The 25,571-nt window shown below is 33.6% G+C and overlaps 1 protein-coding gene across 1 annotated transcript in view; it reads right to left on the reverse strand.

Annotated features, from left to right (window-relative positions):
• Nucleotides 1–25,571, reverse strand: part of form3 (FH2 domain-containing protein formin 3) — a 189,878-nt gene that overhangs the window by 73,924 nt on the left and 90,383 nt on the right. The window contains exon 3 of the mRNA XM_089640082.1: nt 20,108–20,141. The gene's annotated coding sequence lies outside the window, so the exon portion shown is untranslated. The remainder of the gene's footprint in view (nt 1–20,107; nt 20,142–25,571) is intronic.

Genomic DNA, 25,571 nt, shown 5'->3' on the forward strand with positions numbered 1-25,571 from the left:
GCAACACGTAAGTATAATAAGGAAAACCTACTGGCAGTATATCGTCTCATAAAGCGACTTAGTGTAAGCGAGTAAGCGTATTGTCATCTCAATCATAGTGCACCCGTAATGTAGAATGTAGTATTCGACGCAACTTTTAAGTACATATACGCTGCCTGTTCCTACATCTATTTTGTTCATATACACATATTCTTTGATTGTCTATCTTTGTGATACATGAATGAACGTTTGAATTAAGAAAACGAAGTGTGTTTGTTACTTGGCACGTTTGTGAAACAATAGCGTATCTATATATATATTCCGTTTTACTAATAAGATTCTTATACGCCAGTTCAAAATTTGTATGGTAAAGCCGGCCTTAAGAAGAAGCTACAAGCCAAAAATGTGTATATTCTTGGCATACCTTATATTGTAGGAAATAGGCATTAAAATCGCTTGACAAACGGAGTCTGGAAACATTCGATTTCAAGCACAAAACTGGTTTTTAATTATTTTGTAAATAATTTTATAAGAAAGCAAAAAAGTTAATCAAGTGAAACTGTCACAGATAATCTTAGCTGTATTGTATTTTTTTACAGTTGTTTCCTTTATACGTTCATACATTTCTATTAAAAAAATATTTTTTTTAGTAGCTTACATTTATATTTTTTAGTAAGTAATTTATTTTTTTTATTTGTATTCTACTCAAGCGAAACGATAGGAAAACCTTCAATTTATCTAAAGCATATTTTTTGGTATTCATAATTTCCACCAATTCGTTGTAAAGATTAATCAAAATGGTGATTTAGCATTAAGCTTCGCCTTAAGCTTGGATTAAGGCCGTTTTAACCGTACAAAACGCAGTGGTAATAAGTCATGTTTTTCACTGTTCCGTCCTTACGCGCCGCGTTATAGTTACACCGCGCTCATATGTAAGGGGGGTTATGTTTCTAATGTCATTTAGTAGCGTAGTTTTGATCTGACTAGACAACTAGATAAGGGGTCCATGAAACTAAAAAAAGTTTAAGTACCCCTCTACTAGGCGGACAAAGAATTATTAAGGTTGACCCGGGATAAGTGCAACTGGCCCCGATGCCAAGGTGGGTCGAGTTTTTTTAAAATCTGTAATATCGTTTACATATCAGCACATTATCAGCTTAATGATTCACAAAACGATACTGATATTCACTGACCAATAATTTTACCATCAAGGCAACAGTTTAACCTTGCAGACAGCGGGATGAGATATTATCCTGTTAACGTTTTATTTGTTAAGATGTTTTGCATCAATGTAATAATTTTGCCAATGGCCAATTTATTCCACTAAAGACCAATACGCCATTATTTTTTGTTTATTTATGTATTTATTTAAACGTGTAAAAAGGCTTTTACATAAAAGTGATACATGTTGCATTCTATATAGGATAATATCTGTATTATATAGGAAATACTAAAAGTATGTAGATGTTAATCCATTATAAAGTAGATACAAAAGCCTTGTTATTCCTTTACTTGAATATTTACGATCTCCACGCGGAGAAAAATTAGTATTGCTATTTTTTTAAGAATCTCTTAAATTATTCGCAATCCGGTTAAAAACGGGATTGCAGACCTTAATGAATGATTTAACAGGTTTCCAGAAAACTTTAAATAAATTATGAATATATTATCACGAAGTCGTAACACGTTTAATGCCTTTCTGTTAAGTAAGATTTTCCGACAACAATCATTGAATTTTCCAATAAATGTTTGAAAGAATCGAATTAAATTGGATTTTTAACCGAAATGGAACTGTAATTTTTCATAACTATGGAAAAAAATTATTTTAGAAGAAACTATATTTTTGGATTAAATGTTAGGTTATGTTCACAGACATAGGAATTAATAGACGAGAAGATAATGGCGAGGGGTAAAATCAACTGTAGAAGAACGAAGGGAGTAAGGCTGACTGTGATTCGTCAATAAATCAATCTGACAGTAAATAAGCATCTCGCATTATAATATCACCATTTAGTTCTTAAAAGTAAAATCTGCTTTTGAATGAATAGACATTTCTACATGGGAGCGCAAATTACTCGCCACGTTATGAACTAATTTGCGAAGTCCAAATTCGGCAAAGTAAGGCAGCTTCTATTTTCAGAGTCGTAGTTAGTTTCAGAGTATTTAGTTAAGACACTTTTACAAATGTCTCATAATTTACTTACCCCAGTAAACAACGATGAGCACACTTGAGAATCGCTACATTGTGATGTGATAGTATATGTTTCTAAAACTGATCCATATAATACGGTGTGAATAAGCTTAAAATAAAGTAAAATAATGCTTACTTATGGAATGTAATACGACAATTGGGTTTATTCTCTTTTTCACATCTATTTTTACAAGTTTTCATATCACAAGTCAACATTTTGCCGTTTTATTTCGTAAAATGAACCGATGATGCCTCGACCATAGTTCGCACAAGAATGATGACGTCACGTTTTCAAATTTCACTTGAGGCCATATGCGAGCCCAGCCGGCTCAATGGAACCGGTATGGGGAGTGGGGATAATACGCTTTTAATCACTTAGGGCAGGTCTACTAATATTCATATGTCTATGGTTATGTTTGATTTCAGAATCTAGCAATGTATTGTAATGTTGTGCAAAAAGTGGGTGCTGTTTTAAATTTTGTTTTGATTTAACTGTTCTAATAAATGACTCATGTGATATTTACATTTCAAAAATACAAAAAAATCGTTTTCTCAAGATTTTAACCGAAAAGTGAAGAAAAATAATCGGAAAATTCTAACTTAACCTAACTCAACATAACCTAAACTAATTTAACCTAATCTATAGTTTTATCGTGTTATACTTTGCCGGTAACCACATCATTCATGTCGCCGCTAAATTAAAGAATATATTTTCTAAAATAAAATAAATATTGGATAATTTTTATAGCGCCGCTTTTGTGAGTTATCACCTCAGGGGCGCTTTACAGTTGATGCAGGTATTAAAAAAATATAAATATTACCAAAATAAATTGAAGTTAAGTAAAATAAAATGAAGAACAGGAACAGGTGACATGAAGATACAAGATGGAGACTCTGCAGCAAGAATCCTAGGTGGTGAAGAAACTGGACCAGCTGCTGCAGCGAGAGAGTCCGTAATCCTTTTATTCATTGAAATGTTTTTTTTTTTATATGTAAGTCAAATTACTATAACGTGCCTGGGTGACCTTGTGTATCAATTTTGCCTTTGGCCATTAAATTTGCAGCTCGTTATTATTTACAATGTAACTAAGTATATCCGATATCAAAAACCAATTAATAAGTCATATTATGGTGCATTGTATTAGCAATATAAATATTACTCTTTTAACTGGCGCCACTGATATCGGCGTTAAAAGTCAAGATAAACAACAGAATACAAAACAGTTCTACGAAAACAAAGAAAATGTAATGGGGAAATCACGATAACCCCATTACATTGGAAGGACGCGTGACAAGGCAGACGAGTAGAGGAAGGCAACAATCTAAATAATATTGTAATTGCTTTATCCATACTTGATACTTTATCATAATACGTGCGAATTGGCGCAGCCGTGCATGTCATTATCTCTCACAGCATGAAGCCCTTTATTTTGTATCGATTGAGGTCTTCGTCAGCTTGAACTGCTTGACTTCGCAGTTTAAATCAAGATGCTTGTCAAAATAATTTAAAAATGTAATTAAAATTGAACGAATTTTTTCATACCTATGGCAACAATGATTTTAGAACAAAGTGTATCGTTGGGTTAAGTGTTAGGTTATTTTTGATTTCCTAATTGAAAATATGTTTGACTTTAATCGAGAACACGTGTTCTTTTCCTAATAAATATACTGACGGAACGCTACAATAAAGTATTTGTATGAACACGCGGCTGTCGTCAAAAACATTCGCTTGAAAATTTCCTCACATTACCTCAGTTTGAGATATTTTGCACTAGACAGTTTTTCTTTAGGCCTGAAAACTTTATTTTTTTCTGGGTTTATAAAAAGTCTTATCAAAAAAATGATCGTCTGCTGACAAGGCCAAGATGTGTTCTACTTGCAATATTTAATTAAAGCATCTGTAGTATTTCTAAGCAATCAAATGTTCAAACCAAAAACACCTGATTTTGCATTAGTTGGTATTGGATCGCCTTGACTGATACTTTGATATGATCTCTGTCAATTCATTCGTTAAAGGCCTGCAGTCCCGTTTTAACAGGAAAACGAATAATTTTAACCGATTTTTTATAAATTCACAGTATTTTATATCAGTAAGTTTCTCCGTATATAATTAATTTCTAAACATCGTTTGATATTATATTGTTGTGTTAGAAAGTCACTTGAACCATTGTGAATTTTCAAATTTCATTATTTTCCTTTCTACCGTCTCAGTGTTGCCATTTAAAATCATTTAACGATCGCAGCCCTCAAATTTAGTCTACTTTATTTTGGCTTTAGGTACCTATCCACCAGTGATCTTCCACTCGTGATGTAGTTGGGATCTAACAGAAAGCTAAACGAAAATTTAACCAAATCTGAAATCAGTTACGTATTTAGGTCTACTGTCTACTTTTACTAGTACCTACTCTTACTGTACAGTTTATCAATGACCAATTTTTTTGTTAGACTCAAGAGTTTAGCAATTTGAAGTAATTTCAAATTTAAATAAATATTCCATATGCAAAGACTTCATTGTTCGGTATTGGATAAATTGATTGCCACGGACACCAATTTGCTTTATTAAATTAAATAAAAATAATCATGTAGTCTGTGTCTATGGCCGCCTGTCAATCATCATAAAGAAAATACAGTGAGATGCATCGGAGAGGAACCTTCCCGCCTTCAGCGGAATAATTGGCAATGAACGTACAGTACAGCTGTGCGCATGAAAATGAGAATAAGAAAACCGAAAACATTGCCAGTTCATAAAATATAATGATTTATTACTTTTGTTAGGGTATTATTTAGGTACTTATTCACTCGGTATATGGCCCGGTATATCAGTTGATTTTAATCTCGGCTTGGATGAAATGTCGAGCTTAGCGCGGCTTGGAACATACTCCGTACACACACGTGAATTGTCATTTGTTTTGCTGGTTTCTTCGTGGAATTGTGGCGAAATTACAATTGAAAAAAACTGTCCCGACGTTGAAACTTTCAAAATCCCTTACCAGACTATTTTAGAATAATTTTTAATTAATAACATCGACATTCCGACATCGATCGATGAATTTAATAATCCATACTGATAAAATTAGGCAATTTACATAAATTTCGTTGAGATAGAAGCATGAAATTATCTAAACTTTAAGACTGCTAGTGCCTCGGCGTCTAAAAAAAGAACTATTATGCCGCTTATCGAGGCTTGATCGGCAGATTTAGACTACCTAAATTTGAGCAAAGATAGTCGTAAACAACGAGGATACGAACTGACTGATATAGAGGCCTTAAGACCACAATGCTGGGAATGTGGTAGTTATTTCGAGCAAACAAAGTTGTAAATTCGTTCGTATGGCTATAAATGTTACAATTTACGAAATAAACATGTTAAAAACATAAGTGTTCATCTGGTAAAAGAACTACCGCTGCATAAATTAATAATAACAATAAAATGCAGAAAAAGATTGCACCGATCTGAACAAGAATCTCGGAGTAAATTACTCGAAGGCATTTCACCGTGTATCGGAAGCGAAGCGGATCGGACAGCGAAACGATGATGGCAGCCAATCAGGAAAATGGCACAGAATATGAAGTATGTCAGTGTCAGTGGAACTGGTAGCTGAGTGGGTACTATTATACTTGCTGTTTCTACTTGCTTCCACATTGGCGGTCACCTTACAATTACTACTAATAATCTCTAATAAGGGCTTCAAAATGTTGGGATTTATAACTAGGCTAACCAGAAATTTTAACAATATTAAGTGTATTAAATTGTTATATTTTGCCTATGTAAGAAGTCAACTTGAGTACAATTCTCCTGTCTGGAACCCACATTATAATATACATGTACAAGCTGTTGAAAGAATACAAAACAAATTCTTACGTTTTATAAATTTTAAAATGGGTATTGTAGCAATTATGTTGAATTACAACACTCTGTTAAATTATATATTTTTATTTTTTTTTATAGTGTCACCTCACAAGAGTCCCAACTGCTCCCGTCTGGAGCCAGTGAGACTATGGCATCCCCAATTGGGGGATGTTGTGAGGCTGAAGGTAAGTGGGGAAGGGAAAGAGGAAGGTGGGGAAGTACCTGGCTATTCAGATCTAGTCACTAAACACGGCTAAAGCCATTTGGAGCAACGTTTCAATTCTGAATGGTGGTCTTACACCAGGGCGATACTGGTAGTATCTTCCACTCTGGAACGTGCCGCAAATATACTATATATTATTTTTAATTAATTAATTGTGAAATAACACAAATTAATCAAATAAAATTTATTTGCGTACGCCGGGTTCGAACCCGCGACCTTCGGAATGGCAGTCCAATGCGTTACCACTGGACTATGCCGGCCGTCAATGTGAATATGCTCAAATTGTCAGACAGAAGAATTTTCACTGACTTGGTATTTCTATATAAAATTCTAGTGATAAAAAAATTAACCTTAAAATTAATATTTTACAAAAAAAGTAACCTACATAAAACGGTTGTCGAAATAAAGTTTAGTTTCGTACAAAGTGGTAAATATAGATTACAAAAAAACAACGGTAAGCTATCTCAAAAACTTCAGCTTTGTTTGCTTTCAAATATTTAACATTTTTAATTGCATGTCCGTTTGTAAAATCAAAATCAGAAAGAGTATTTCATCTGCTCTCAAAAACAGTATTTCATTTCAGGATAAGTTCACAAACAGCGAATCTATTCGAAATTGAATATAAAGCTGGATTATTTCATGATAATGTGGTATTATTTTGTCTAGTCCCGATAAGGTTAACTCCACGCAGAAGGCCCTGAAGAAAATAATGTCCCTCAGACATATATCTTATATCAATAATATATATTGACAAAATGTTAGGACTTTTATGAACACGTGTTCGGACATCGTGACAAAACATTGGTATTTTACTTAAAGTTTATCAGGATACCTATCCATTTATTTGTTAAATAATTTGAATACGAATAATTTGAAATATTTTTTTATCAAAAACTAATTAAGGTAAGGGATTCTATCACACGTCGTACGGACTGCCTTCATAGTCTGCCTGTCTTCAGAGTCGAGGTTTTTTTTAAGTATTTTCTCCAGACCAGAAGTATCTGCCAAATTCAACATCAGTGGCACTAGTGCAAATGGTTTGCAATCTTTAGAGCACGGGTGTCAGTTGAGAATGCAGTCCTTGTTCTACCTGTAATTAGTGTTCCCCACGATGCGATATGAATGCTAAATTCTCTAAATTTTATGTTTTTTGGCGTTTTGATGTAATAATCTGTAATGTATATATTTAGGATGCACATTCATACCTACATTTCGGTGGCTTGTAGTTCATATGTCTATAACGATCTGATCAAATTTTTATTTTAGGTCACGGTTTCAAAAGATGTTCTTCATCTTGAAATGTTAATGAAATCTGTCCTGGCCATCTCAATACGGGCCATGTATTAATAACCAAGCTAAATAAACATAATATAATTTCTTACAAGTTATTATTTCTGGTATGGATGTGTTTGATTTGTCTGGGCACGTTTCTCTATTTGATTACGGTTTCCTTTGAAATAGAAGCTAGAGTAAATTAACGGAGCGAAACTACCACATTCTACATCGATATGTTATATTTAGATAAGTTGCACGAACGTGAACATAATCTTGATCAGGTAGATAACCAAGACGAGATGACATTAATAAACCAAGTATGTAAGTAGATCCTTGAATAAACATTGTCCTATCGCCATGCAAAATTCGTTCCGGCTCTTTGTGGTACCTACCTAAACGAACTATTTTTGTTTGCCTACCCGATCTCCATTGATCTTAATAATATCATATATTATTAAAGATTGATTTTCACGCTTAAGCCAGAAAACTTCAGTGAGTAGTTTAATAGAAATCAAGGGTAATAGTTTTTCTCATTGACACTCAAATATACATTTTTTTTAAATAATAAAGGGTTTTTGTTTTTGTTCATTTCCGGTTGACAAATACTTGTTATTCTCGTGTCCAGTGCGATTGATCTGTAAAACATAAAAAAGCTCATATACATTTGTGAATTGTAGAACATATCTATTAAGTACGTAATAACAGGAAGCCACTGGTTCAGGCGATTTCTAGAAATCGTCAAAAAATCTAAAGACAAGAAAGACTTCTGACATTTATGCACGCTGGACCAATAATCACCGTTCCCAGCAGATATTTAAAATGCTTACATTCAACATCTGTCTACTAGGCTGGAGTAGGTATATAATCATCTTGGCCTTGGTGTGTGTATGGTGGGCTGGTCTCCCGATATGGGCAGGCAGCGGACCTTGTATCACTTACAACAGCGGGCTGACACGCGCGCCTTGCGACACCTAACAGCGCCGATAATACTGGCACTGACTGCCACGGTGTGAGCCACACGGGAATCTGGTGTCAGGGAATCTTAACCTTCTACAATTAGCTGTCCTTGGATAAGGGTAGAGCCTAGACGCCCATATACTAGGATGTATTACACCAGGGATGATATATTTGCTATCCTAATAAGACATTATTAACACTAGTAAAGAAAACTGAGAAGAGAGATGCGTAGGAGAAAGATAAAACCTACATAATTATTATTGGTTTATCGTCCTTACGGTAAATGTAGCCTAGAACCAGACAACAGAATGGCGTACACCAAGGATGTGTGATGTAGCTATTCAATTAATATATCATATAAAGAAACATCATCCTCTACGAGTAAAGAAAGCTAAGTAGACATGTGAGTTGGGAAAAGTCAAAGCCTACATAATTATCATTGGTTTATCGTCATTCATTATATGTCCTTGGGGTAGAGGATAGAGTCTATAGCCAGACAGCAGGATGGCGTCTACTAAGGAAGTATGAAGTTAATAATACAAATCAACATTCAACAACAATTCATTCCAACATTAATAAGTTCATAGTGTCAATTGATTTATAGTCAGATAGACTTTAGTGTTAGAATTAAAGTGAACATTTGCTATTAGTTATTATATTAAGTCCGCACATAAGACATGTCATCCTTTAGGATGCTACATGGGGAGTTTTTCTGACGAAGGGTTGAACTTGTGCCTCAAAGAGTACCATGGTGTAGAAGAAGGGATACACCAAAGGCCAAAATCATTATACATGGATATGGACGAGCAACACAAAAATATATCAGATATCCCGTCCTTAGGCAAAATAAAGAAAGAAAGCTAATTACATTTGAACATATTTCGAATTTCCTATTTTTAATCTCCAGAAAGTTCTTAAATCTTTAGTAATAATATCGTTCACAACAACTAACAACGAAAATAAAACTTGCAGGCGTTAAGTGATAGAAAGTTATTTTTTGTTCAGTGTAAAAAAATAAGATTCAATGACACAGTAATTTATTGGGTAAAGGTTTTGGTTAACAACACATATTAATTGCCGATCGGTTGCAGCAGTGGAAAGGTCAAATCAAGAATTAATTATTCAGATGTAAATTCGCAAGGTTTACGATGCAAAAAATCAAATAAAAGTGAGTCTAGTTTGCGGTGAAAGTGATTAATACCTCTCAGAATGAGATATGTCCCGGTTAGAGCAGAGGTACTTCGGAAGATGAAATGATGTAAATATCTTCCTTTGATCAAACGTCAGAGGCGGCGAGATCTCATCACGAGATATCGTGTTGGCCCCGAGCTGGACACAAAGTAATAGGTAATACCAGGTAGGTACTCTAGCTATGGCACAGCATCTAAGGAGCAGGTACCGTCTGCATCTAGCATACATACCAACAACGGTCTCCCAGAACCAGGGCAGCAGCGAGGGATAAAACCAAATATATTAGAAATAAGGAAAATGGGCTATGAACAATTATTTATATACATCCGTGAGCACAACGCTTGTCGCCAACTCGGTACACCCATTCTACTGCAAATCGCATCTCTTTATTTTTACCCACACACCAAAGCATTACTTTAATTGAACCTACCACTTTGATGGTCTGTGCAGTTTCGTCGTAGTTCGACTCAGTTGGCACGCTTTCATGCCATGTCGCCCTTTGTTTCTGGTATCCACGGATAGAAAATATTCCGCACGTTGCTCATAAGGATGCGGCCCTGCCCAGAACTACTTCCTTATACTAATAGGTTAAGCCTCTCACTCTATCCACAGGTATGGATTGGTCTATGGTCTTGGTCTACGGTCCATAGCGGAAGACAAAGGAGCAACGTAATGTTATGGATATTATCGTTCCCAATTTGGACACTTGATGGCTTTTTCCGCATCTTTTGCAATTCATGTGATTGTTATGTACCAATAACTCCATTTAAGATTTTATTAAACTACGTTTGCGGTCAGGAAATAACTTGAATTTATTATTTTAAATGATTAGCCAGTAATAATAATGAAAATATAAGGCCAGAGAGAGGTACCTATATTTTGGATTAGAAGGAAAATAGGTACATTTGAGTAATATTACAGATAAGCTAGCCAAATTTTGAAATTCAATTAATATATATGTTCATAGTGGCTGCGTAGTCAATTTTACATAAAACACTTAATAACTATTGCAAGAACCGTTAGACATTTTCATACAGTTAAAAAAAATATTATGGAAAAATTATTTAATAATTTGTTTATTTTAACTAAATTATGAACAGAATTATGAAAATTGCCCTGTGGTGGGAATCGAATTCGCAACCTCCTGAATCACAATCAAATGCTTATACATAGCGTCTAATTAAGAATCCCTGAAAAGTATATATTGGAAACGCGATGATTTGATTAAAAAAAAATTGCGTCAAAAAATAACTCCAATCCAAAAAAGTCCAAGAAATTTCAACATTTCTTGGACTTCGAGTCTTTTATTATATTAATATTATCAACATATATATATATATTCCTGTACACATTGATCCCCCGGTTCCTACTCACCGTTCGTACCTTTTTGAAAGAGTATTGTTAAAAAGTCCCCTATAAGACGATTACGAAAGTAATCCATTAAATCAAAAAAAAATCGTACCAATTTCCTTCCCAGAACTTCCTCTCCTTCCTTTCCCTAAAAATACCCTCCACACAGCATCCCCAAATATGCATTTTTTTACCTCAGGGCCTCCTGTGTGAAGTTAATTTTTTTTAAATCTTGTGCCTACTTACTGTTAAATATTTTGTTAATTTTAGGGTCTCAAATAGAGCAACTATTGTTAAAATGTTTAACCAGTTCAAGATCTTACGGAGAGTAGGTACTAGTCCACATAGAGCAAAAGAAAATATTTACTGGTTGGCGAACAATGCAATACACTCTACCATAATTGCTAGCTCCTTGGTGGAAGGAAATTTCACTTACGTAAGAGAATTGTTACCATTCAAAAACATTTCCTTACTAAATTGTGAAGTTATTTAATACAACAATGTTATTTAATATTAACAACCACATCGAGCTTTTGCTATTGATTTAACAGCCGCCAATAACAAGATTCATATAACAGGGACGGTCACGCTGGGCAGGATTTGTAGGAAATATGGAAGATCAACAGTAACCTTCTTAAATATAGTTCTCCTTTTTCTATGCCTGCAGGACAAAGAGTATTTGGAATTTTCTCTCTGAGACGCACTACCAAAAACTCAACACGTAAATGTGAGATGGGAGAAGACAATTGAAGCTTTAAAAGGTTCACACCTGCTCCGGTATTGTCAAAATCTGCTCCAGTTTGGAAGCTTAAACATAAATTACTGGACCAACAAAGAAAGAAAAGGGCCTGACGGTGAGAGGCAAACGCCGCATCCTTTGACTTAAGTAACCGAAAGGAATAGCAGGAGACCGGCAGGAGTGAAGACATTTCATAGAGGTCCGAAATTACCAGTTACCAGAGGATAAGGGATTGTCTTTAATCTTAAACTGAACGACATTTTCGTTAACTACGGGGCGATTTCGGTTCTACCTAAGGATATAGAATTGTCTTTAACCTTAAAATGAACTACTTTTTCGTTAACTAAATTGGAAACGTTAATCAATTGTCCTTAACCTTAAAAATAACTATTTTTCGTTAACTAGGGGCGATTCCGGTTCAACTTAAGGATAAGAAATTGTCCTGAACCTTGAAATTAACGACTTTTTCGTCGTCATTCCAGAAAACTAGAATAGAGTTAAATTATAAGTCGTTAATTTTAAAGTCAATGACAATTCCTTTTCCTTACGTAGAACTGGAATCTCCCTTCAGTTCTCTCAGAAGGCAGCGAAAGTCGTTAATTTTAAGGTTAAGGAGAATTCCTCATCCTTGCCCTGCCCACAGGGCACTCTTAAAAGATTGTAGCGCCGATCTGTATGTATTACTGTCTTTCCATTTCATACAAACTAAAAAATACTCTTCAGTTTCTGTGACCAAATGTCAGAAATATGTAATGTCTAATATTAAAGAAAAACAGAAGAGAAGGTAGGTCATGAACTTCTCACAGTTCACATAAGTGGGTGGTTTAGATTTTCGAGAGCCACATTAATATAGACATGGTATAGTTGTCATTGGAGGCGCCAGATCATCTGCGATGACTAAGCCATGTGACCTTCGCCATTGTACAAATTGTACTGCCACATCTCCGTGACAATAGTGCCCACGGAGTTAGGTAATACTTGCTACAGAATACCACAATGATCTCAGATCAGGCATGTTCAATTCCCGAAACTATCACATACCACAGAACTCATATTCAACCTGATAAACGCGGCATTTTGTCATGTATGGCCTATAGCAGTGGTCGGCAAACTTATTGGCCAAAGAGCCAAATATGTACATTACAACACTTAAAAAAAATTCTAAGAGCAAAATCTGTGTTTTTTTTTTTAATTAGAAAACCTTTATTATAATTTTAGACCGTCATTAAATTACACTGAATAAAACATGATTTGACACTTAGGACGGGTTGTTTCGGAGAATTTGAACAATTCATCAAACTTCAACGTTCATTTCCGGGTTCTGTGAAAGTCCTATTCAAGTTCTGTTATTATATCACTATAGGCTAGTTGCTTGACAAAACTGAAAATAAAAAAAACCTTGAAAAATTCTTTCACAGAACTGGAAAATGAACGTTGAAATTTGATGAATTGTTCAAATTCTCCGAAACAACCCGTCCTTAATAAATATTTATTCGTTCATAAACAATAATATGAAAGTAAGGTATCCATAAATTTATATCATGACAATGTCTGACAAACACTTAATGCGAACAATGTCCTTGCATATCCTTGGAAAGATTCAAGTCAGGTTTGTGTGTTGTTGTTTTTAATTTTAGGCATGATTCCAAGTTCTTCTATTCTCAGTTTACTCTTGATAAAGTTCATGCTTGAAAAAGATTGTTCGCTTAAATATGTAGAACCAAAGAGGGAAAGAACAGCAAACGCGAATGTTTTGTTTGCACTCAAGGAGCCAAAGAGCCGCATGCGGCTCCGGAGCCGCACTTTGCCGACCACTGGCCTATAGTACAGTCATGGGGCTGACGGATTTATTGATATTTCAGCATATCGCTCGCCATGCAATCCTAATGGGAATGTAAATGTAAATAGGCCAAGCCACGAGAATATAGCGTGATCTATCGCAGACTTAAAAAAATAGAGTAAGATTCGTTACTGTGACAATGCGCGTGGTTTCACTGAACGAGGTCCAGTGGACATTTCATTTAGCTTTTTCATTGCTAAAGTTTTTGTTCGATTAGTAGGAATATAACGTGTTTTATATTTTTTAACGTCATTGTGCACACCGCTTCCATTCAAAAGGTTAAAATAATGATAATTCTCATTGTGACTGAATCATGCCCAACCAATCTACTTAGTGCACTGAAAAAGTTTTGTATACAGTGTTTATGATTTAATGAAGCCATGTATATCCGGTACAAAGAAAACATTACTTAAATTGTCTGCGCATTGTTGTGTAAGGAAATGTGTTATGCACTGTGTCCAGAAACTCGTAGAACAACCGGGAAACTGGTAAATCTACATCGAATCACAACTTTTTTAAATTGAGCTCCCGTTTTCGAGTAAATCTAATCGAGTCCGCAATTTTTATTTTTTAGAGTCACATTTAAAAGAAAATCGGTCGCTAGGGGGTTAATATCAATTGCAAAAACTTTTAACCCTTTATTTACCAAAAAAAATGTTAAAGAAAAAAAAAATCAAAATGCTCATGTCGAAAAAAGATTTTTTTTAGGTTTTCTATATGATGTCAATTCCTGCTTGTTCTACGAGTTTCCGGACACTGTGTATAAACTCCACTTTGACCTTAAGTCATCTAAGTAATTCTTTGTTTGTCAGAATTATTTTAGACGATTGCTTAAAACCAATTGTAATTACGTAATTTCCGCTATGACTGATATTGCAGGCTTTACTCTAAAATTAAAATAAATGGACTAATGATAAAATTTTGGTCTCGAAATTATTGAAAAATATCGGCAAAAAGTCAAGCTTTCAAATATTGTACCACAAGATAATTAGCGCCAAATACTTATTAATTAAATATTTATCTTTAATATGATTTTGTTGTCTTTGGACATGGGGTAATTTCATAACATAAAATATCACTCGTTGATATTTGATTGGTAATAGTGGCCGTAAATGAATTAATAACTCTAAATAAAAATGAAAGACAAAATGAAATCTAACTTTTTCTTGTTGGATTTAGCAATATTTATAATACTCCCATCTACCAAAATCAAAAACAGGTCTCTAAAAAAAAAAATTCCACACATTATGCCAATTGCTGATAGTTAATTATAAGTAGTCCCTAAACTGAGCCTTGTGGGTTTCCCTGAAACATATTTTTGACGTGACATTTCACCTCCATCGTCCGTGAGATCTATTACCATTTCTGGGTCAACGTTTTGTCAAAGCTCAACATAATAACATAACCTAATATCTTTCGTTCAAAACAATACATATTATCAATAAAGCATTTGCGAGGTCACCATTTATTATAATATTAGTCATCTCTCTATTTATTATAATGAAGCAGTTTTCGTTTTAACTTGAACAATGCAAACCGCAACACGCAACAATGTTTAGTGTTTGGATAATGTTTATTTAGTTTAATTTATTTTAGCAAGTCATAGTCAATGGTCATCATGTGTTTTGGGTTTGAAAATTAGATCATTTATAAATAGATGTAAATTAAAAAGTATTCAATATTTAGTTTTAAACACTTTTATTATTTGGAAAACAATAGAGGAAAAAAACAATAGTGAGGGAATTTTTCTTTTATTTTTGTGTTGATTTATAAATGTTCTGTAACAATTTAAAAGGTGCCACTATCGATTTGCCGCCAAAGTGACACGTTCGTTTTATTCGAAAATTCAGCGGCGTTGACGTCACGCGCCGTTGCTGACAGTCGTCTTGGTAAGACTTTGAATTTTCATATCATAATGGCGTTGTAGCCAATTGGAACCATTTTGGAATACATGTGCGGTTTTAGATCGTTTTTGGAACGATCATTAATTATGAATGAAAATATTAAAATAACACATATTTAATGGTCAGAATCCGAAAAATAAATTTTAAATATTGAACACATTTTTAACGGTGTTCATAGTTTGTGTGAAAATATCCCAATAAATAAGGCAAATAGGGTATTTGAAATAATTAAGCATTTTTATTTTATTTATTTTTATACGCCTAGAAAAAAATTACAGCTATAAAAATGCTTTGAAGTACTATATCTCGTTCTTATGTACTCATTTTCGGGCAAGGTTTAAAGTTTAAACCATTAATATACAATAATTATACACTTAATTGTATAATGTGACAAATTAAGGTATTTAGATTGTGATGGGAAAGCATTATAATATTTGAGCTAGAATTTCACATAAATAAAATAAAACATCAAAACAGCCGGTCGACCTTATCACCATTTCGTCCGATTCAAATATTAGAAGTCGAGGATTGCCTTAAACCTCAAATTTGACCGGGTGAAACATAACAGTTTTCTCAGAGTTTAAAGTTTAATGGACACCGTTACTGCCATTAAGTTTGCATAATTTAGTTAAAATATTATATTCAGAAGTCTCTCATATTTGCATGTAACGGGTAACCGCAGAATCCAATAAAGCTGTAGAGTTCACCAGGGACAGGCAGTCTTCAACACGTTTCAATAGATATTTTAATATACTCATTAAGATGTGAAAGACATTTACTCTGCCAGGTATCTCCGTCAGAATATTAACACGTTTAAATTAAATAATAAGGAAGTTCAGTATGATATAACCTTTCATACATCAAGTTTTATCGTGTTTGGTTTATACATTATATAGTACGGTTTGAAATTATACATTATAATTATAACTATACATATTTCAAAAATAATTTGAAGAATGTGCAGCAAATCTAAAAGCTCCTTCTAAATGTATTTTACTATGAAAAAGTAAAATTCTTTAAATATCTAGGCATCTAATACTGGCATTTAATTTAGAGTCTAAAAATTGTTAGTTAAATAATAGGATTCGTCTTTCCATAAAAATCTTATTAAATGGTTCTTGAAAAATAAAACTCTCTATGCTTGATCGGTTGAGTTCTGCGTTCTGATGTCATAGAACTACCGAACTAGCTACGACAGTAGAGCGAAAACTTGTTTTTGAGGACACACTTCCAGGATTACGAATAATCTGACAATATTTAGAAACTGTGGTTTGTGCAATGATGGACAGGATGGATGGAGCAGAGGAATTGAACTCGACGTGACGTCTATGTGGGAATCCCACACATTTGTCAACTCAACAACTGACCGGTGTCGAACTGATTTGGGTATAACATAACATAACGCAAAACGACCCATACTTACCTCTTCATATTGGACCGCATTGGCGGTTTGAAAAATTCTAAACAACAAAACTATGAAAAATTTCTATAAACTAATCCTAACAATAAATAAAGTTCTATAAACTAATTTTAAGAATGAATAAAGTTGTACGAACCAATCTGATCAAAGAAGAAAGATTTATGAAGTAATTTTAACTATTAATAAAGCTCTATAAACTAATGTTAACAGTGAATAAAATTCTATGGTGTAATCTCTATTATATGGACTGATCTTAATAAATGAACAAAGTTCGATGAAGTAATTCTTAACAACAAATCTAATGATCTAATCTTAACAACGAATAAAATTTTATGAAGTCATCTTAACAATTAATAAAGTTCTATGAACTAATGTCAACAATGAATAAAATTCATGGTGTAATCTTAAAAAGAAATTAAGTTCTATGAACTGATCTTAACAGATAAACAAAGTTCTAAGAAGTAATTCTTAACAACGAATAAAGACCTATGAACTAATTTTAACAATGAATAATATTTTATGAATTAATCTTAACAATTAATAAAGTTCTATGAACTAAAGTCAACAATGAATAAAATTCCGTAATGTAATCTTAAAAAGGAATAAAGTTCTTAACAGATGAACAAAGTTCTATGAAGTAATTCTTAGCAACTAATAAAGACCTAACTAATTTTAACAATGAATAATGTTTTATGAAGTATATTTAACAATTAATGAAGTTCTATGGACTAATGTTAATAATGAACAAAATTCCATCATATAATCTTAACAAGGAATAAAGTTCTATGAAGTAATTCTTAACAACGACCTATGAACTAATCTTAACAATGAATAAAGTTCTATGTACTACTATTTAAGTTGAAAATTAGACAGGAATTCCTGATTATCTTATCAACAGTATGAGAAGTAAGTACGAGTATGTTCACTCCGAGGTGGCTCTCATCCTCTTAGCCGAGAATGTAATAAATAAACTTCATTTGATTAATGGGGGCTGGCATAAACACTTAGCGGCCTAAATATACACCGTGTTAGTTCACCTCCGTGAGCGCCGTTACTTCACTTAGCCCTAAATTGTCCACAAATACATACATGCTATATTAATGGTGCAATGAAGATAAGAAATAAACACTTTAGGTGATACGTACCTACAAGATAAATTCTAATCAATTCCTTGTTCTGCTGTACCACCCACTATAACATTTGCTTTTCCTTTCCTAAACACGCTAGTTAAATAACATAAATAATATTTATGTGTGTCAAATTCAAATTCAAATTCAAAAAAATATTTATTGCACAAAAATACATAGTACAAAGGGTATAGCTAATAGGTTACATCCCATTTCTTCCAGCTAACCCAACAAATACACATTATATTACATAACCCAACAATAACATGTTAACAAATTTATGTAAATAAAAAATAAAAATCAGAAACAAAAAACAGAGGTATTTAATTTATGTAAGGTATTCATTTGATGATTTAAATTTAAGTATGTCGGTTATTTGTTTGATGCTACGTGTAAGGTTGTTATATACTTTAATGGCCATGTAGTGTGGTCCTTTTTGAAATATAGTTTTGTTTGCTTTTGGGATTAATAAGTTTTCTGTGAACCTTGTAGCGTGTTTATGTGTTGAGTTTTTTTTGTGGGAACTTTTCTGGAGATGATCGAACTAAAAGGCATAACTCCATTATATATAATATGTCCGTAACTGTCAGAAGTTTGAGATTTTAAAAAATTGGTCGACATGAATCCCGGTGATTAGAGTTTGTGATTTGTCGGTTATATATTAATACAACAAATACCAGAATTTGTGTTTCAATCATTTAATCCTCGTGCGAACTTTATCAAAATTTATTTAATAAACAATAAACAGTGTTTATCTCAAGTGACCTCCCAGGTACGTAGGTACGTGGCACGTAGCGCCATCTTGTTGAAAGTAAACGCTGTCCAGATCAATACCATCTAATTCCGGCCATAAAAAATCATTAATCATCTCTCGATAACGCAATCCATTCACTGTAACTGTTTCTCTAGCCTCATTTTCGAAAAAGTAAGGTCCAATGACTCCGCCGGACCATAAACCGCACCAAACAGTCACACGTTGAGGATAGAGACACTTTTTAACAAAAACTCTTGGGTTTTCCGAGCCCCAGTTGCGACAATTTTGCTTGTTGACGAAGCCACCAAGGTGGAAATGGGCCTCATCACTCAAGATGATTTGCATTTGATTCACTCAAGTGAATTTTTATAATTTCAATGCGTTGTTGAAGCGTGTATCAGCCATTTGTATTAATGGCGTAGTTTCTACTTGTCAAATGTCAAAACATGACAGCTTCAAAAGTAACATCTACCAAAATAGCGGGCTATTCAAAATAACACCTCTTATTGGAAAACCCTGTAGTGTGTTTGTTAGTGATCGACGAACCGGTGGATGCAATCTGTTAACCATAAGTTGATAATAGTTTGTCTAGTCTATAATTAGTAATAAGGTAGAGCATTGAAAAAATATATTATATATTTGTACAGCTCCCTTGAGGTGATTTTTCACAAAAACGTCGCTATACAAATCATCCAAATACTATTATGTTCCTCAGTTCAACAATTTAAAAAATTTCTGGTGTATCTGTCACTTGTTACTTCGTTTGCGTTGGCCTCAGAATCGAGAGCTATTTCGCCTTCAAACGTGTCTATAAATTCAAGATTAGTCGTTACTACCCGGCTTCACCCGAGTTACAGAACTGTTTTTTAAACCTCTTTTTTATTTGAACAATTTAAATTTATGGAATAACATTGAGTGCGGCTAGCTGTAACGTTGCGTTGACATCCTGCGAATTTCATGATGCTAGAGATCATCATTTGCGAGTATTTAGTGGGTCATACAAAAGGTTTAATTCATATTTAAGGTTCTGCCAGGTTTTCCAGCAATGATCATATGATTATTCATTGACTGTTTTTGAAAGACCTATTACCTTTATGAATAATAAACATTTTTTACTGTGACAAAAATAAGTAGGTTATCAAGCTGTTGACATGCGAACTTTACAGTTGGTGGCGAAACCAGTGAAGATTTTATGGGTGATGTATTTTTTAAATTTAAAAATAGCTCGTTTTTTCGTCAGTTCCTCTTTTGGCTGCCTGCAAAGTTAACAGTGTCAAGCTGCTTGAAGATGTATTGATTTGACTTACCTTAAGTTGTTAAGTATCGGGAGCAAATTCAAACCTGCAAAAAATAAAAACTACATTAGTATTGCGACAAAAATGTATTAAAAAACTTAAGGGCAATTTGAATTATTTTCGGGTTACTATTGAGATTTTTTGTATACATTTATTTTATTACGATTGAGTTTTCTTGAAAGAATAAATATATTATATAACTTTTTAAAGATGTGATGAATTATCATAGTGATGATTTATCCGGTTACCCACTGAGATGTATACATATTTATCTTCTTTACAAACTGTCCATGCAATGCAGATTTGAGTCAGTTTGTTCGGGGTTCAGAAAGTCTGAACAACTTAGTATCTATATATAATTCGTAGTCAGGTTTTCACTAAAATGCTCTTCGGTAATACGATCCAATGTTTGCCTTTAGCAGAATGGAGAGCATCTCATGTCTGAAACTGACAGATGAGGAGAGAAGTGGCAGAGATCTTGGGACATTTCATTTCATTTATACCATTTATGCTTCGCTATTGCTTATGTTTTTCTGGGGCGTCTCCAAAAATGAAATGAAAAATATATTACATTAAAAATACAAAAAATATCTAATAAAAGCGATTGTCTAATCTTACAGTCAAACATCAACAAATTACATAATTGGTATAAAGCTAACAACTTATTCTTCAATATCGATAAATGTAAGACATTAACATTTTGTCGAACAAAGACCCCACTTTTAGTCATATACACAATAGCAAGAGAAATTTTAGAAGAAGTCAACGAAATTCTGTACCTTGGAGTTATGTTTGACACTCAATTAAATTTTGTAAATCACATACAACAATTTATTTTTTTTTAAATTTTTTATTTTACAATTTAAACCTGCTAAACTGTTTTTGCAGTTTGTCAGCAGTAAACTTAACTTATTAACAGTTTAACAAAGGTATGAAGACACTGGGATTTATAATCACAACCATCAAAGACTTTAAGGCTAGCGCCACACTTGACGGAAATTCCGTCGCGGAAGTTACGCGACGGAACGCCAATACATGTAATTGCATATAAATTACAAATAGCGGGCACACTACGCGGAAGATCGGTCGTTCCGTCGCGGACGATCGGTCGCTCCGTGGCGGACCGCCGACTCTCGCGTCTGTTCCGTCCTCCGCGCACCGATCTTCCGTCGGCGGAAGATCGGCAAAGTCGCATTCCAAGTATTTGTATGCATCGCGCCACATTCGGCGGATAACACGCGGCGACGACGAACGCACAGGATGTTCGACACTGAAAGATTTATTATCGAAGTGCAAAATAGAGTTTGCCTTTGGGAGAGATATGGCCGTTCTAAGTTTTGTATTTTGCTTGGTAATATAGTCCTTCGTTAAATTCAGCAATACATCAAATGATTGTATGGACATTCGATAATATTCGAATACTTTATCTGGATAATTTCTTAGTTGCATATACAAGGTATGAAATTGCCCAATTTCTAGTCGAAGAGTATTTATGGGATGAACCCAATATTTACGCTTTCTTTTTCTTTCTTCTTTAATGCCTCATAAATAGCTATCACTTCTATCGGATCCATTACGACCACGCTGTATAAGCGTTGGCAGTCGACTGATAATCCGCCACTGAATATTCAGTGTGGCTGCAACGTATGGTAACGGATTGCCTCCAGCGGAAGATCCGCGACGGAATTTCCGTCAAGTGTGGCGCTGGCCTTAGACTCGTTGGAGGTTATAAAAATCGTGTATCTGTCGCTAGTACGCAGCTCGTTAGAATACAATTCAATAGTGTGGTCCCCATACTACCAAATTCATATATAAATATTGTGCAGCATAAATTTTTACGATTTATTAAGTTAAAATTACACATACCTATTCAACACATAAACTTTACATTCTTACTTACTAAATACACTTAAAATACAATCCCTAGAAAATAGAAGAAAAATAAATGACCTAACTTTTTTATCTCCAAACTAGACTGTTGTGAACTCCTGCAATTCATAGATTTCAGAGTACCTACTCGAGCAACTAGGCAAAATAAATTATTCTGCAATAATAACTTAGTCCCAACTACCACATACATGCACCTATTTCTCGCTTTCACACACTTGGAAACAAATTCACCTCAAATATCGACATATTTAATGTAAGTTTGCCTGTGTTCAAGAATACCTGAATGAGATTTTTATGTAGCATATTTAAAGAGCGATTGCATATATTTGTTGTTTTTTTGAAGATATGTTGTGAACTTAAAATTTTTTTTAAATTATTTGTTGGAGTTTTAAAAATAGAAACCTTCTGTTGTCACTGTATTATGCAGTAAATGATGTAAAATATGTATTATGTAAAAGCCCATCAGGGCGTTTTAATTATTAAATAAATAAATAAAATATTGAAAGGAATATATATATATAAATACGAACGATAGAGGGAGCGTGCTAATATTAAAAAAAAAATATTATGCATAAGCGACTGTTGTGAAAATATTTAATAAAACACAACTTATTTAAAACAAACAGCAAAAATCTCTTGACACCTGAGTTAAGTAGCATTCAAAGAAACACTGTGAATTTTTTCTTAGATTTGGTCAGCAACGAGATGAAAATGGGGAAAGTTCGTGTAAAAATGTTTGTGCTACAGTTAAGTAAAATGCGGAAACTATAATAATTTTTCACAAATGGAAATGATATCCATTATTATTAACTTCCTGTATGTAATTAGTTTCGATATCCAGATGATTGCCATCTTGACAGCAATCCGACTCGCATAAACACTCGGTGATTACACGGTAGCCGATGACCAACAACCAACATAAGATATGTGGTTAGTTAAAGTAGTGTGGAATTAGATTATTAGCCTCTCTTCAAACACTGGCGTTCTGTTAACCCCTCACGCCTCTGGCATGTTTTGTCACAGAAAAATATTAATCACAGAAGGTCGGAGTATTTCCGCTTTGTGATAAAATACAAATAAATTAAATAATTCTGAACGTAAAAATTACAAATTTTATTATTAAAAATAATAAAATATTACGTTTTTACTGTACTAAAATTACTGATAATGAAAAAAACACACACACAAACATTTTATAAGACGATTGTTTTAAAAACTTTACTGTTAGTTCACTTTTTTTGGTTTCATATAAAAAAATTAATAAATTTATAATTTATAATTTCTTCCTCAAATTGGGGTCCGGAACCTTTGGTTTCATAGAAGTGTAAATTTTAATTTATCTGTAGTTAACTTCTAGATTTGAATATAAAGCGCGGTGTTTTCTCTTTCTAACACCATTCAGTTCATATTTCTTACCATGACAGTAAAGGGGAAAGTGATTTCTATAAGACAATATGATCTGTTCCCAAAAGCGAACAAATTAACCTAAGGGGTATTAACATAAATATTCAAAAGGTGTGCATTCCAGGTAATATATTTTTTAGCATGACTTCATGTAACATTTGGAATCAGGTTGCTAGCAATAACACTACTTATGTAGATAGCGATAAGGTTCAGATTCCTGCTCAACACCAGCCGCCTGTTTCGATTTATGCAAGAAAAAAGCATCGCCAAAAAGCGTGTTTTATTTTATTTTGCGAAGTTCAGGCACAAATATTAAAATGTTTTACTATCATTTTCAAAAGATTCGGAAAGGTAGTATTATTATATTATGACCCTGCACACAGCATCCCTAAATACGATGTACGCCCCGAGGGAAATTATTTCCCCGGGGCCTCCTGTGTGTAGTTAATATTTAAAAATAATAATATTTGGCTTTCTGTTCGTTACAGCCATGATATCGTTATAAGCGTTGTCGTTATAACCAATTTTCACTTATTTTATCTAAAATTTCAAAACTTTGTGGAATGAAGAAAAACCTAAAGCGCCTATAGAAGCTGTGTAGATATTGTTAATAAATTAAGATATTTCAAGGCGCCTTTATATAACAATTGGCGCCATTATGTCCCACACCACTTTATCCTTACACAGAACGCGACCCTGATAATAGAATAAATAGAATATCCATAGTAGCTGACCAACCAAAGACGCCATGAAAATAATTTAATGACATTGAGTTCACTTTCGTCGAATTTATCTATTCTGCTCCGATGATTTTTAAGTTGTTAACTTGTCGACGATGATTAATGAGTGACCCCTTTTCGATATATTATTATTGTCTCTTAGCGCAGTACCTACTTAACCAATTTAATCAATTAGAGTTGTAAGTTCATAGTTCTTACTCAACTTATTTGTATTGGGATTGAATGGCCCCTCTTCAATGAAAATTGGTAACTTTACAGCCCAATAAATAATACACATTGTTGTGGTATTTAAAACCTCACCCACTGGCATTAATTCGAAGTACTAGAAAGTAACGCAAAATCGTGTGATTTTGGTTTGAAAATTTGATGGCTCAGAAATATGTTGGATGCTTTGTTTAAATATTGCGAGTAGAACACATCTTGGCCTTTGAAATAACAGAGAATATTTTTGATGAATCTTTTCATAAGCCCAGAAAAAAATAAAGTATCAATCCTGTAAAAACTGCTTTAAACTTCAAAATCTCTCATTTACGAAGCTCTTTTCAGTTTTATTGTATAATATGACAAATTAAGTTCTTTAGAAAATTATCATAAAACATTCAAATATTTATACCTGAACTTCGCAAAATAAAATAAATCGTACTTTTTGGCAATGTTTTTTTTCTTGCATAAATCAAAACCTTATCTATTTATATTGGGGAATTTAAACCTTATCGCCATCTACATAAGGAATGTTATTGTTAGCAGCCTGATTTCAAATGTTACGCGAGCTGGTGCATCGCTTCAAATGCATCATCTAAGGATGCGGATCGCTTTATACGCCGTGAATAACGATGTTGTCATAACGAAATATCTTCAGTTGGCAATACGTAATTAGAAATGTTATGATTTCTCTCATTGAAAGATTTATTTAATCTCATAATTGGTTACAAAAAAAATAAAGTAATAATAACTTGTGGCTGGTATTACAAAATTGCAGATCAAATGATTGAACCATTCCAGGGGCATTTTTTGCAGTTTTTGTCTGATGCACATATTTTCCTTTTTTTGTTTTCAATGGAAACTTCAAAGGTTCATAGATCGGGGTGGAAATGTCATTTTAAGCGAAAACAAGTATCAATGGCTTGCACGGAGAAAAATAATCATTGCGAATGCATTAAGAATCTCTTCAAATAATTGGTAATTCCGGTTTAAAACAGGATTGCATGTTTTATGAATGAATTAACAGGATTCTTGATAACCTTTTATTAAATTACGAATATATTATCAGGATGTCAGAGATGTTCTTTAAATTGATGTTTTATTAAGGTCTGTTGGGGCAAAAATCGATTTCTCTCCGTGTGAAAATAGCAACAAAGCGATTCATAACGAACAAAACTTTTTTATTTGCTTTGTGGTTGTACAATAAGTTGTTGGGAACAGATGAGAAATGAGGGTGCCGT

This window comes from Hesperophylax consimilis, chromosome 15 (genome assembly GCF_061612785.1).
Source record: "Hesperophylax consimilis isolate HC1 chromosome 15, BYU_Hcon_1.0, whole genome shotgun sequence".
Classification (NCBI taxonomy): Eukaryota; Metazoa; Arthropoda; class Insecta; order Trichoptera; family Limnephilidae; genus Hesperophylax; species Hesperophylax consimilis.